General features: G+C 42.7%; 2 long non-coding RNA genes across 2 annotated transcripts; both read right to left on the reverse strand.

The window, feature by feature from the left end:
* Positions 1-1900: 1900 nt before the first annotated feature.
* LOC119915911 lies at positions 1901-3741 on the reverse strand. The gene is made up of 3 exons (XR_005447034.1): positions 3397-3741; positions 2728-2958; positions 1901-2131 (listed from the first exon to the last, which is right to left on the reverse strand). It is a non-coding gene; the product is annotated as an uncharacterized LOC119915911 (long non-coding RNA).
* Positions 3742-7232: 3491 nt separating this feature from the next.
* LOC119915913 lies at positions 7233-9201 on the reverse strand. Its single transcript, XR_005447044.1, has 3 exons — positions 8833-9201; positions 8164-8393; positions 7233-7567 (listed from the first exon to the last, which is right to left on the reverse strand). It is a non-coding gene; the product is annotated as an uncharacterized LOC119915913 (long non-coding RNA).
* Positions 9202-13487: the final 4286 nt, after the last annotated feature.

The following is a 13487-nucleotide window of genomic DNA, read 5'->3' on the forward strand; positions in this document are numbered from 1 at the left end:
TTTTGAATCACTGTTAATCGGATTTGGGAGTCCTTCTAACTCTGCATAATTTCCCTTCAGTGGACATAATGTTAGTGCTGACTGGTTTATATCACAGGATGTTTCTCTCTGGAAATGGGATGTTCGGAAACCGTGTGTTTCGCCATCCTGGTTGTCGCTGAATCATGATATACTCACCACTCTACTCCTCTTGACTCATTTTAAATCACTTCTGCTTTCCGCTGGCTGAAACATCCAGTTTATCATTCTGTGTTTAGTTAATGTTTCATCGTTGTTGCATTTTCAACTAAAACAGTGACTGATTCTCGTCATTATGAAAACAGGACAATGTGTGAAAAGTAACTCCTGAATCTGATTAAACAATGATCCGTAGAGTTGTTGATTCATTAGTAAAGTTTAATTTGTTATTTTGGCCTCCTGAGGTGTGGAGCGAGGCTGAAACCGCAGTAATGTGCTCACGCTTCTGCTGCGTTCTGGACTAACAGGAACCGTAAAGAGATGACTGAGTGACAGCGATCTGTTTTTCAAATGTAAAAGCACGGTCAAAGATCCCAGCCAGATTCCACGACGACCGAACACAACAACCTCAGTCTAACTTTCGTTAAGACAGAACATTTTAAGACACGGATGAAGGCTGAATTCCATTTAGCTGAACCACTTCCAGGGTCTGCTATTATACATGCGGCCTCACCGGAGAGGCTTGCTGGGACACTAAGGCTCTAATTACATCTGTGTTGTTTGGTTCGGTCGAATCGTTCACGCCCTGACTGTGGATCTTTTTGTGAATCCAGCACTCGGGTACGGACCAAACAGCTGAAGTTCCACACCAACTCTGGTACGGTTCATTTGAGGTGTGAACGTGGCCCGGCCGCGACTGCAGAAAGCCCTGCGCCTTTTATGAAATGAACAGGCTATTGTAGTGAAAGTCAGCACGCCACAGTGGGCGCACATCAGAGCACGCTCTCTCCACCGGAACTGCAAGTCTTCCTCTTTGCAAAATGCTTATTACAACATAAAGAAGACATCGTATCACGTGCCGCTCGTTCTGCAAACTGTGACTGAAGCTGAGAAAACAATCAGTAAAAGAACAAAACCTGCACTACAGAAGATCTCCGTGGTTACTTGGCTCGACTGTCACGCTCCAGAATTTCTGTCCAATGAGGGATGATGGTTTTGTTTACAAATTCTGGGTCTCACTGATGCTGGTTCAAGGAAAGGAGTCGCCGGGAGTCAAGCTCATTCTTCATGCAAGGAATCATGGGAGCAGGAATGAGGCGTGATCTGAACATCAGAGCACCTGAGCCGCGTCTGTGTTTGTGTTTTGGGCGGCTCGGGGTGGTCACGCTTCACCGCTGCTGACCTGAGAACAGCCAGGAGGGAGGAGGGACTGTCAACATCGCCGCTGATGGCAGGAAGTGACATCACAGACCTGCAGCGCTGGAAGAGGCCTGAAGTAAAGCCCAAGAACGCACTTCGGCAGAATGTTAACCCCCTTACAATTGACCAATTATATCAAATTAAATGAAATCACAATTTATTTAGAAAACATGATGGTGTCTGTTCATTGCATCACGGTCTGTGTTAGAAATATTCTAAGTAGCATTATTTTTAATATCAGTTGTCTGCGATATCTCAACAGTCCCCGGTTATTTCCAATGCAAATATATAATTTGTTCCTTGATTAAGAAGACAAGTGTATAACTTAAAGGTTAATGTTTTATGTATTTGAGGCCTGAGACTGTTGAGATCTTACTGCTGCAGACTGACTGGGTGTAGACAACTGACAATTCATCAGATTATTATCCTCTAAGACTTCTGACCTCCGTCATCTTCAGCTCATTAAAACAAAACAAACTGAAGTTTAAAGAATCTAAATAAGGTTAAATAAGAAACTTAGAAGCTCAGAACAAATGTAGCTTTTATTAGTCTGTATTTGTGGCCTGTGCAGGTTTACCGACGAAGCTGGCCGAGCCGAGCAGCTGAGCCGTGAAGCAGACGGAGAGGAACTTGAAGTGTCGCAGCTCTTTGCTGCTGTGAGCCTCCACGCTGAAGATCAGCTCCTCCACCTTCTCCTCCTCCTGCTGCTCCGTCTTCTTGGCTCCTCGCCGGCCGGCCGGGCGCTTCGCCGGAGCTGCAGAGGACGGAGACGAGCAGAGTTACGTCTGCTGAAGTCTAAATTCTGCACAAAGACTCTTGTTCATTAGTTATTATTAATCCATCACAGTTTGAGTGACGTCTTCAAAGTGTGAAACTTTGTACAACATTCAGGACCCAGAGGGACGTTTCAGCAGGAAACAGGAATTAAACTACATTTAAAAGCTGTTACTAAATATTTTTGTCGAGCCACTAATCAACTAATTATTTCAGCACTGAAACAGTTTGGGCTACTGTAGAAACATGGCGGTGCAACAGGGTGACCTCCATGTGAGAGGTGTCTGTGGACAGAAAATGTCTCATTCTAAGGTAATAACAACATTAAGGTCTTTATGCAGCGCTGAGAACATAGTTATGGACCTCATCTTGCATTTCTGTCATTAGAACACACTGGACCTCGTATGTAACGTAGTTATTTTGACCCAAACCATGAACTTTTCCTAAACCTGACCCAACAGATGTTTCACAACGTTAAGCACTAGTTTTATTTCAGGCTGCGACGTTCTGCTCTCTTGAGCTCTGCAGCTGAAGTAGCTGAAATAAATAATAGAAAGGAAGAACATGTCGGTGCACCTCAACACGTTTCTTTCTGTAACTCTTCCTCTCCTCTCAACACAGAAAGCTCTTTTCTCATGCAGAGTTTCAGGGTGGAGGCAGTCTCTGGGAGTTTCCACTTCCTCTCACACGGTTTTGGTGACTTCCTGTTTGCTGAGGGGGACTTCCAGCAGACACACTTTAGCTTTGAGCTGTTTGTATTTCTGGTATTCTTCCTTCATCGGAGTGCGATCCTCTTTCTGGCAGATTCTGGCAGTAAACACAAGAGTGGCCATATTATTATTTACTTTTCATTTAGGACGTTTCCTATAATAATCCATCTTCATGATCAGGTCATGTATTCTGGATCTAAAACCTTAATGTCCAAATTCAGAGGAGTACACAAGGAACCTGCATTCTTCCTACTTATTTATTTATTTATAATTATTTACTTGAATATTTTAGGAAACTGCGTACTTACTGCTGCATTTAGTCATTTCATCAACAAATAAAATGAACTCCACCACGGGACGATTTAAAGAAAACATTTCACTGATAATTACTGAAGTAAAAGTACAAGAGTATTCATCTTGAAGAGCTTTTAGTTTTACAGAATGGAATTAATAGTTAATACTGGCAGATTATGGGTTAGAGGGGGGGTGAAAAGGATGCACGAGGGAGGCCACATGTCTCCGTTTGGTCTCTCACCTTCCAGTCTGACGGTAAAACTCGTCCTAGAACTTTGAAACATCTAGATATTAAAATTCCATCACATAGTCCATAGTGTTGTGGTGGCTTCTGCACATCATGCTTATGATCCAAGAACCCCAACAGAGGCACTGTTGATGCTATGGCCATGGCAGCAAACATCTGTGTTGTTCCTGACTGGAACATGGGAGTTAAAAGTGGCGGAAAACAAACCGGGAGTCGTCACAAGGTAAATTCGGCGACAAGCAAGAGAACAAGTGTAGGCAGATAAGTGTTATTTCCACAAAACAAAAGATTTTAATAAAAGTACGAAATCAAAAACTCTGTCAGCAGCGTTGTGTGTCTGCTTTGCATGACTCATAAGACCCAATCAGAGAGCCGAGCGTCTGCGTCATCGTTTCTAAAGTCCTCCCTTTTCTCCCGTCTTCACTAAAACGGAGTTTTAAAATGAAAAACGGGGTCGGCAGCGTTTTCAAACTTTACTGTTTTAGTCTAAACGGGAGGTGCAAACGTAGCAAAAGGTCTCTGCTTTAAAAGAAAATGCAGCAGTGTGGGCGGAGCCTAAGAACGAAGGTCTTTGTAGAGAACAGGCAGACTGTAGAGAGGCATTTCAGTCAGTCAATGAACTGTAGGTTCATCTCTCTGTTCTTTTTTAGTAAAGGGAACTCTTGTCTATAAAATCATCATCACCTCTTTAGATGAAAACGGCTTACGACTATTGGGAAAGAGAGAGTTATTAAGTTATTCTAATCGAATTGCTCTTGGAGACAGACAGCCTTGCGTGTGCTCTCATTGTGGGCTAAACGCTTTTAGCAACACATCGGTCGTCTCAGCATGCTTCTTCCGAGCAGCTCACTCAACATCATTTCAAGCATCAAATCATCAACTATAGCTAAAGACTCAGACGTGAGGTCACAGTTTGGTGTGTAAGAAGATCTTACAGGAACTAGTTCAAGGGTTCTTTTAACCAGAGCAGAACTTTGGCTCTTTGCTGTGTAGTGTTCTGGGATTCTGTCCTCTGTCAGCCCACTCTGGGTGGACTTACATCCCCAAATCCATCCATTTCCAGCCCACTTGGCTTCACTTGTCATGTGCAAATGCCCTCCGTGGAACAGCTGACGTCAGAGAAGGAGAAAAAGAAACAAAACAACAGCGGCAGCGTCCTTGTCCAGATAATATGTTGCAATAAACTGAAAAATAGACCCTCTCTGTCTCTCTCTTCACCGTCCCTATTCCAGATATAATCAAACATTGTTGCATGCTGTCCTTCAGAACTGCGTCCTGTGCAGTGGAATCTATCTGCATGTGTTCAAAAGTGTGTAGAGTTTGTGTGGCATCAAGTGTTTAATAACTATTTCATCAAAATTCATCAACATGATACCATACATGCTAAACCCGCCCCTCTCTTGCTGTTTCCAACAGCCCATGTAGCCGTAATGTCACCTGCTAGGTTTAAACTTAGAGTCTGTTTTGGATCCGTCCGTGTTCCGGTGTCCAGAACAGCTTCTGTAGGTCTTTAATGTTGGATTAGTTCATCATTTTCGTCCCGGTCGGGGAACAACTGACCAGCTCTTTGCTCTCACAAGGATCCTGGAGTGGGCCTGGGAGTATGCCCATCCTCCAGTCTACATCTGGAGAAGGCGTATGACCGGGTCCACCGGGAGATACTGTGGGAGGTGCTGCGGGAGGTGTATGGGGTGAGGGGGGCTGTTGTGAATTATTTTTGAGCATTATAGCCTAAATTGTTATCATTAATTACTAGAGCAATGGTGGTCTACATTGTCATCATTTAAAGTGTTATTTTATAGTGTAAAGTGTAACTACTGAGTGTTTAACTACTGAGTGTTTAACTACTGAGTGTTTAATGAGTGTGTTCAAACTCATATTTTATTCTTATACTCTGTGTGTTTATCATATATTATTCTTATTCTCTGTGAACGTGTGCTTTTTAATGTGCCTACATGAGCAGAGAAGCTGCTCAGGCCGTGCAGGCAAAACCTAGCCAACCGAAACCCACACAATAGAAGCAAGGCACCTGCAGTAAGTCACGTACGCCAGGGCTGAGATCATCGCGAACTGAAGCCAAGAATGAGATCATGACATGTTGTGATTTATGGCGCCTGGTACTGCATGAAACCAAGCTTTGCGCTGCCGAAAGTTAACTTGTATGAGACAAAGCACCCACATGGTTTGCATTGTTAAATCATGTAATTGTTCATTGAATCACGTTATATATGTATTAGATATGTTATTCCTTATTAATTCTTTTAAAAAATACGATTGTAAGTGTTTAAGTTTTAATGGTGTCAAACTATGCCTGTATAACTTTTAAAAAAATACGGTGGGACTGAAGTTGAAACATATTGGTGGATTTCTAATCCAGTAATGTAAAAAATATAAAGAGAGATAAATGGTAACAATAATTACATGTAATAATAGTTAAAAAGTGGAAATTGTAACATTAATGAAAGGGTTAATTTGGTAAAACAGTACAAGAAAAAGGCCACTAGATGGCAGTAGAGGATAAGAAATCCACCAAAGGGGAGGAATGGTCAGCGAACACCATAGGTGGAGTTAAGGTGTAACGCCCACCTAGGAGGAGGAGATAAGGAGGAGTTAAGATGTAACGCCCACCTGAAGAGAGGGACAAGGTGGAGCTTAAGGTGAATATAAGGCGATGTTCGCTGACCACCAACTCGGTTCCATCCTGAGACCTGCAGGGATGTTGCTCGGGTTTATCGGTCCTTTATTGGAATAAACTCTTTTGCACCGACTCTTGACCGTCTCCAGTGAAGTTTTTGACTACGCAGTTTTTGACTAAAGAAGAAATCTAATAGAGTAATTTTATTGAGTTTATTACGTTGGTTAGGGTAGGGACCAGGTCTTTTACTGGCCCGGCCGGTCCTTATTTCCGACCCGACAGGCCCTTCTCAGGGCTATCCAATCCCTGTACATCCAAAGCGAGAGCTGTGACCGAGTACTCGGCAGTAAGTCGGACTCTTTCCAGGTGAGGGTTGGCCTTTGCCAGGGCTGCGCTTTGTCACCTGTCCTGTTTGTGATATTCATGGACAGGATATCGAGGCGTAGTCGTGGCGAGGAGGGGCTGCGGTTCGGGGGGCTTGGGATCTCGTCACTGCTTTTTGCGGATGATGTGGTCCTGATGGCATCATCGGTCCGTGACCTTCAGCTCTCACTGGATCGGTTCGCAGCCGAGTGCGAAGCGGTTGGGATGAGGATTAGCACCTCTAAATCTGTGGCCATGGTTCTCAGCAGGAAACCGGTGGAGTGCCAACTCCAGGTAGGGAATGAGTCCTTACCCCAAGTGAAGGAGTTCAAGTACCTCTGGGTCTTGTTCACGAGTGAGGGGAGACTGGAGCAGGAGATTGGCCGGAGAATCGGAGCAGCGGGGGCGGTAATGAACTCGCTTTACCGCACCGTTGTGACGAAAAGAGAGCCGAGCCGTAAGGCAAAGCTCTCGATCTACCGGTCCGACCCTCACCTATGGTCGTGAAGGCTGGGTCATGACCGAAAGAACGAGATCGTGGGTACAAGCGGCCGAAATGGGTTTCCTCAGGCGGGTGGCTGGTGTCTCCCTTAGAGATAGGGTGAGAAGCCCGGCCATCCGCGAGGAGCTCAGAGTCGAGCCGCTGCTTCTTTGCGTTGAAAGGAGCCAGTTGAGGTGGTCTGGGCATCTGGTAAGGATGCCTCCTGGACGCCTCCCTAGGGAGGTTTTCCAGGCACGTCCAGCTGGGAGGAGGCCTCGAGGAAGACCCAGGACTAAGTGGAGAGATTATATCTCCACACTGGCCTGGGAACGCCTCGGGATCCCCCAGTCAGAGCTGGTTAACGTGGCTCGGGAAAGAGAAGTTTGGGGTTCCCTGCTGAAGCTGCTGCCCCATGACCAGATCCCGGATAAGCGGATGAAGATGGATGGATGGGTAGTTCATCCTCTCAATGGCTTACATACAGCCTAGTCTTGGTCCTGGGCTGGATCTGGGACTGGAGCATTTTGGAGGAGGAGCGGAGTCCAGGCCGTGAGCATTACTGAGCCGCTCAGCATCTTAGCACGTCACAGAAAGCTCCACGCTGAAGATCAGCTCCTCCACCTTCTCCTCCTCCTGCTGCTCCGTCTTCTTGGCTCCTCGCCGGCCGGCCGGGCGCTTCGCCGGAGCTGCAGAGGACGGAGACGAGCAGAGTTACGTCTGCTGAAGTCTAAATTCTGCACAAAGACTCTTGTTCATTAGTTATTATTAATCCATCACAGTTTGAGTGACGTCTTCAAAGTGTGAAACTTTGTACAACATTCAGGACCCAGAGGGACGTTTCAGCAGGAAACAGGAATTAAACTACATTTAAAAGCTGTTACTAAATATTTTTGTCGAGCCACTAATCAACTAATTATTTCAGCACTGAAACAGTTTGGGCTACTGTAGAAACATGGCGGTGCAACAGGGTGACCTCCATGTGAGAGGTGTCTGTAGACAGAAAATGTCTCATTCTAAGGTAATAACAACATTAAGGTCTTTATGCAGCGCTGAGAACATAGTTATGGACCTCATCTTGCATTTCTGTCATTAGAACACACTGGACCTCGTATGTAACGTAGTTATTTTGACCCAAACCATGAACTTTTCCTAAACCTGACCCAACAGATGTTTCACAACGTTAAGCACTAGTTTTATTTCAGGCTGCGACGTTCTGCTCTCTTGAGCTCTGCAGCTGAAGTAGCTGAAATAAATAATAGAAAGGAAGAACATGTCGGTGCACCTCAACACGTTTCTTTCTGTAACTCTTCCTCTCCTCTCAACACAGAAAGCTCTTTTCTCATGCAGAGTTTCAGGGTGGAGGCAGTCTCTGGGAGTTTCCACTTCCTCTCACACGGTTTTGGTGACTTCCTGTTTGCTGAGGGGGACTTCCAGCAAACGCAGTTTAGCCTTGAGCTGTTTGTATTCTGGTATTCTTCCTTCATCGGAGTGCGATCCTCTTTCTGGCAGATTCTGGCAGTAAACACAAGAGTGGCCATATTATCATTTACTTTTCATTTAGGACGTTTCCTATAATAATCCATCTTCACTGATCAGGTCATGTATTCTGGATCTAAAACCTTAATGTCCAAATTCAGAGGAGTACACAAGGTACCTGCATTCTTCCTACTTATTTATTTATTTATAATTATTTACTTGAATATTTTAGGAAACTGCGTACTTACTGCTGCATTTAGTCATTTCATCAACAAATAAAATGAACTCCACCACGGGACGATTTAAAGAAAACATTTCACTGATAATTACTGAAGTAAAAGTACAAGAGTATTCATCTTGAAGAGCTTTTAGTTTTACAGAATGGAATTAATAGTTAATACTGGCAGATTATGGGTTAGAGGGGGGGTGAAAAGGATGCACGAGGGAGGCCACATGTCTCCGTTTGGTCTCTCACCTTCCAGTCTGACGGTAAAACTCGTCCTAGAACTTTGAAACATCTAGATATTAAAATTCCATCACATAGTCCATAGTGTTGTGGTGGCTTCTGCACATCATGCTTATGATCCAAGAACCCCAACAGAGGCACTGTTGATGCTATGGCCATGGCAGCAAACATCTGTGTTGTTCCTGACTGGAACATGGGAGTTAAAAGTGGCGGAAAACAAACCGGGAGTCGTCACAAGGTAAATTCGGCGACAAGCAAGAGAACAAGTGTAGGCAGATAAGTGTTATTTCCACAAAACAAAAGATTTTAATAAAAGTACGAAATCAAAAACTCTGTCAGCAGCGTCGTGTGTCTGCTTTTAATGTCGTGTAAAAATTCAAGACTTGGGCCAGATAAGAAAGCTTGAACTTTTACCAACATTTTTATTATCAACAAAAACAGACACCAATTACAATACAAAAGTTCCACCGGAGTGTGTCAGAGATCGGTGCAAAATAGAGCCCCATTCTGTTACCAGAACAGAGACCCGAGTCGACATGAAAACCATGTAACGACTGACTTTCACCTCCTTTTGGACCTCCTTTTATAGCTCTGTTTCTTGGCTTTACATCATCTCTTGGCCCTCTTTCCTGCTGCACCTGGGTCTGGGAAAGTCCCTGACTGCCTGCTCCTCCTCTCTGTGTCCTCTGCATGAACTCTGCTTGATCATGCCATTTCTTCCATAACCTGACTTTTGTGGAATAAACTGGTGTTGTTTGTGCTCTGTGCAAGAAACAGGACATTCTTACTGTGATGGACTATATTGATGTATGTTTTGTTATACAATTTGCACAAAATCTGCTTCTATATTTTACTTTGCAGGTATTTTTGATGCTGCCTCACTGTGCTCCCTCCCTTTTCTCCCAAAGCACACGAACTTGCTCACACACACACACACATGTGCCTGGGCAGTTAGATACAGAAAGCAGCACAACACTCAGAGCTGTAGAGTTTTAACACTGTGATCCTAACTTTACACTATAAAATAACACTTTAAATGATGACAATGTAGACCACCATTGCTCTAGTAATAATTATAACAATTTAGGCTATAATGCTCCAAAATAATTCTCCTCTGAGGCTGTAAAGCCTCACACTTCATACACCAACACTGTGACCACTGAAAATAGGCGGCCTAGTGTATTTGCATATGAAACCTATTTCTCAGACTTGTAGACCTTTAAGAAAATACCCAAATTAGTGTTTACACATTGTGAAATAATCAATAATCATGCGGTGGGATGTTCCTGTTTCTAACACATTACTCCTCTCTCCTTATTACCCTTTAAATGAGTTTCCCTTTAAATGAGCTTAACATATTAAACTACCTATACGTGCTATAATATAGTGAGATATACCTTGTAAATGGTTTACACTCGTGAAACAAATAATATCTTATGCAGTGAGCTGTTCTTTTCTTATATACTTTAGCAAGCTAACAATTATAACAACACCTAATGTGTTGAAAGGCACACATCATCAAAACAATCACATGGTGCATAGTGAACTTTCCAGACATAACAGTGTTTCAACAATCATTCATGTGACACTTCAGAATGGTGCAAAATGTCCAATAACATGTATGATGTCCATTTTAAAGTTTTAATCCGTGGTACTGTGGAACTCTTTTTTGGCACTCAGGTTTCTTGGGGAACAGACTGGGTACCAATTTGAGGGCACTCAGTCGTTTGTAGTTTCAGTCTTGTTCTTCCTTTGCTGGTTCACTTGGACTCATAGCTGGTGATAGTCAACGTCGTCTCTGTGGTGGTGCAGGTCGCGCTTGATCTTGCCTGCTGCTGTGTCTGCATCACAAGGCCTCATAGGAGAGTGGCCTCCTCTGGTCTTTGACTGGCTGTGAAGAATTATTAAGCTTGCTTGCAACTGTACTTGTTACTATTACCAATAAGTGAGCTTTATCCTACTGTTTGTAGTTTAGAGACTTTAACTATTGTTTCTATCTGTCTAATCTTTTTCTAGATATCCTAGATATTATATTTGCTTGCAATTTAACCCCTCTAACATCCTGTATATCTGTGTATTGAATTACATTGCTATTGGATGTACAAATAGTAAATCTTGAAATAACACTCCATTATTCATTAGGGCACTACAGTTCTTCCATACTTCAAACTAGTTTACTAATACTACCTCCAAAAACAGAAAGAAAACACAAATTAACTCAGGTGTTCAACAAAAACAGAAAGAAAACATAATTAACTCAGGTGTTCAGCATCACACATGTGTCTCAGGTTATCATTACAGTTGCTTGGTTGTTCCTGTGGAATACATGACAAAGGTCAATCATGATTTAAGACTCACAATCATCATATTTAAGCATGCAGTAGCAATGTGCTGCTGAAATTGCTTTATAAAGGCTTCAATGAGGCTTCTCCTTTTCGACCTCTTTAAAATCAAGCCTGAAAGGTTGCCTGTCATTGTATTTGCTACACTGAGGAGCTCTGCGCTGGCTGTTCCTCTGCACAAACCCAGAGCAGACAGTGATCTCTAACAGTTATACTATAAAAATAACCCCACTAGATTCCCTTTTTCTAAAAACTCTGTTTAAAAACACAAGGAATGCCTGATGTTCTGATCCCTTTTAGCTGAAATTCAGTATCAGGTGGCTGCTGGAGGAGAGCAGGACACCAAAGTTATTAACTCAGTATATTTGTGTTAATGAATCAATTATTAATGACATATCTTGCTATTTTATAGATCCTGAGCTAACCTTATTCTTATTCCTAGTCTTTTTGGATTTAACATCAGTCTCTATTTTCTTTTTTCTTCCCCTATCTTTCTATTTTTTCTTCTCCTACAAATTATCAACACTCCTGCTCCCAAACTCTTGTGAGGTCTTCAAACAGTTCTTTTTCAGCAGATGTTGCAGTTTTCAAGGCCTCTGACAGTCTGACCATTTGTAATGTTGATCATGTGAGACAGAGAGCTCTTCCTTGGTGATGTCTCTGTCAGCACTCGGTCACATGTGAGAGCATTTTGGCTGAAGTTCATTTTCACAGTGAAGCCTTCTTGACCTTTTAAACTTTGTGCTGTTAGGTTCACAGTCTTTAAGGTGGTGTTGTCCTCTTTATGATTCGACTGTAGATGGTAGATGTGGTCTGACTGGCTGCGTCCTCAGCGTTGGGAAGACGCTGACGTCAGTGGAGGTGGGCTTGGGCCTGTGATGCATCAGGTCGGCACGCCTCTCTGTGAAACGCCTCCTGTATCACCTCCCTCTCTTCCTCACAGTCAGATTCTGCTGTGTCCATTTTGAAGCTGCTCTCTCGCCTTCTTCATGAAACTTCAGAGCTGCCATCTTGTCCATTGTAGCTCTGTCTCGCTGTCGTCATGTCTCATGGTTTGTTGTGCTCTGCAGGTATCTTGGTCTGTAGGCAGATCTTTTGTCTTTCTGAGATCTGTGCTATGACGAACTTTTCACTTTGTTTGGGAGTTGTTATTCTTTCTAATCATATCTAGCTCTCGTCTCCTCCCTATCTATTATAGCCTCTCTTTTTCCATCTCTCCTTTATATCTGAACTCAACCCTTTAAAGACCCTAATTCTTTTTTCTTCTTCTTCTGCCTGTACTGGCCCTTGACTGCACTTACTTATATCTTTCTTCCACTTGCTGTATACGTTTCTTCATCTGGGGGTATATCTATTTAGACCTTATCAGGATGGGCTCTTTCATTATTCTGTCTCAGTGACTACGTTTCCTTCACTCAAGGCTATATAGTTTGTCAATATTATCTACCTGTTGGTCAAACTGTTTCTCCCTATTTTCCCTTCATTCTGAGCTTTCTCTATCTCTTATCTGACGTCTTTTATTTTATCTTTAACTACTTAGTTGTGCTGTTACCACATATGTTGCTGCCACAGCTCCTTTGACCACCTTTGCAGCTAATATTTCTTTTTTCTGCTCTTTACCATTTAATTTCACCTGCTGTGTGCCTCCCAGGACAGCCCTCGCACACTCACTGCGAGCAAACACTTACTCTCTGGAAACTTTAGAATTTGGTCGGCCTTCATGTCTCGAAAAGGAAAAAGACAGTTAATTGTAAAGCCACACAACCAAGAAACTAGAATGAAACAATTCATTGAAAGAAACTCAGGCAGCTCTCCTTGTTTCTATATCAAAGAGCTATTCAACTGAAAAATCATCAAAGCAGAGTTTACTAAAAATGACTAACATCAGTGAAACTAACAACTATTAAAATATCAAATTCATTTTCTTACATCTAATACAAAATTGATGCTCTCAATCCCTTCTCTAACTTAAATCCTTCATAGATAATACCTCACATTGCTGCCTATCAATCTGTACTTCTATGTTTCAATAAATTTGCAAACTTTATCGATGTCATCATTTTTCTAGTTTTGTTCCTTCTCCTCGACCAAAAAGTGTTTCAGCCTGTTATTCTGAACTGAATTTCCTTTATTATCATAATACTTCAGTAGGCTGTTTCAACTACACTTTTCTTTTCTGTATCCAGCAGTCATTGCCGTTCTTTTACTAATCTGCTTACTGTCAAGCTGCTATTGGTTCAAAAAACTTTTGTAACTTCTGTTATTATTAACTCATGAGTAACTTGCTATAATGTGCTGTTGTTATCCTAGAAAGGTGCAACA

This window comes from Micropterus salmoides, unplaced genomic scaffold (genome assembly GCF_014851395.1).
Source record: "Micropterus salmoides isolate LMB-PRFRI ecotype aquatic unplaced genomic scaffold, ASM1485139v1 Ms_hic_scaffold_21, whole genome shotgun sequence".
NCBI lineage: Eukaryota > Metazoa > Chordata > Actinopteri > Centrarchiformes > Centrarchidae > Micropterus > Micropterus salmoides.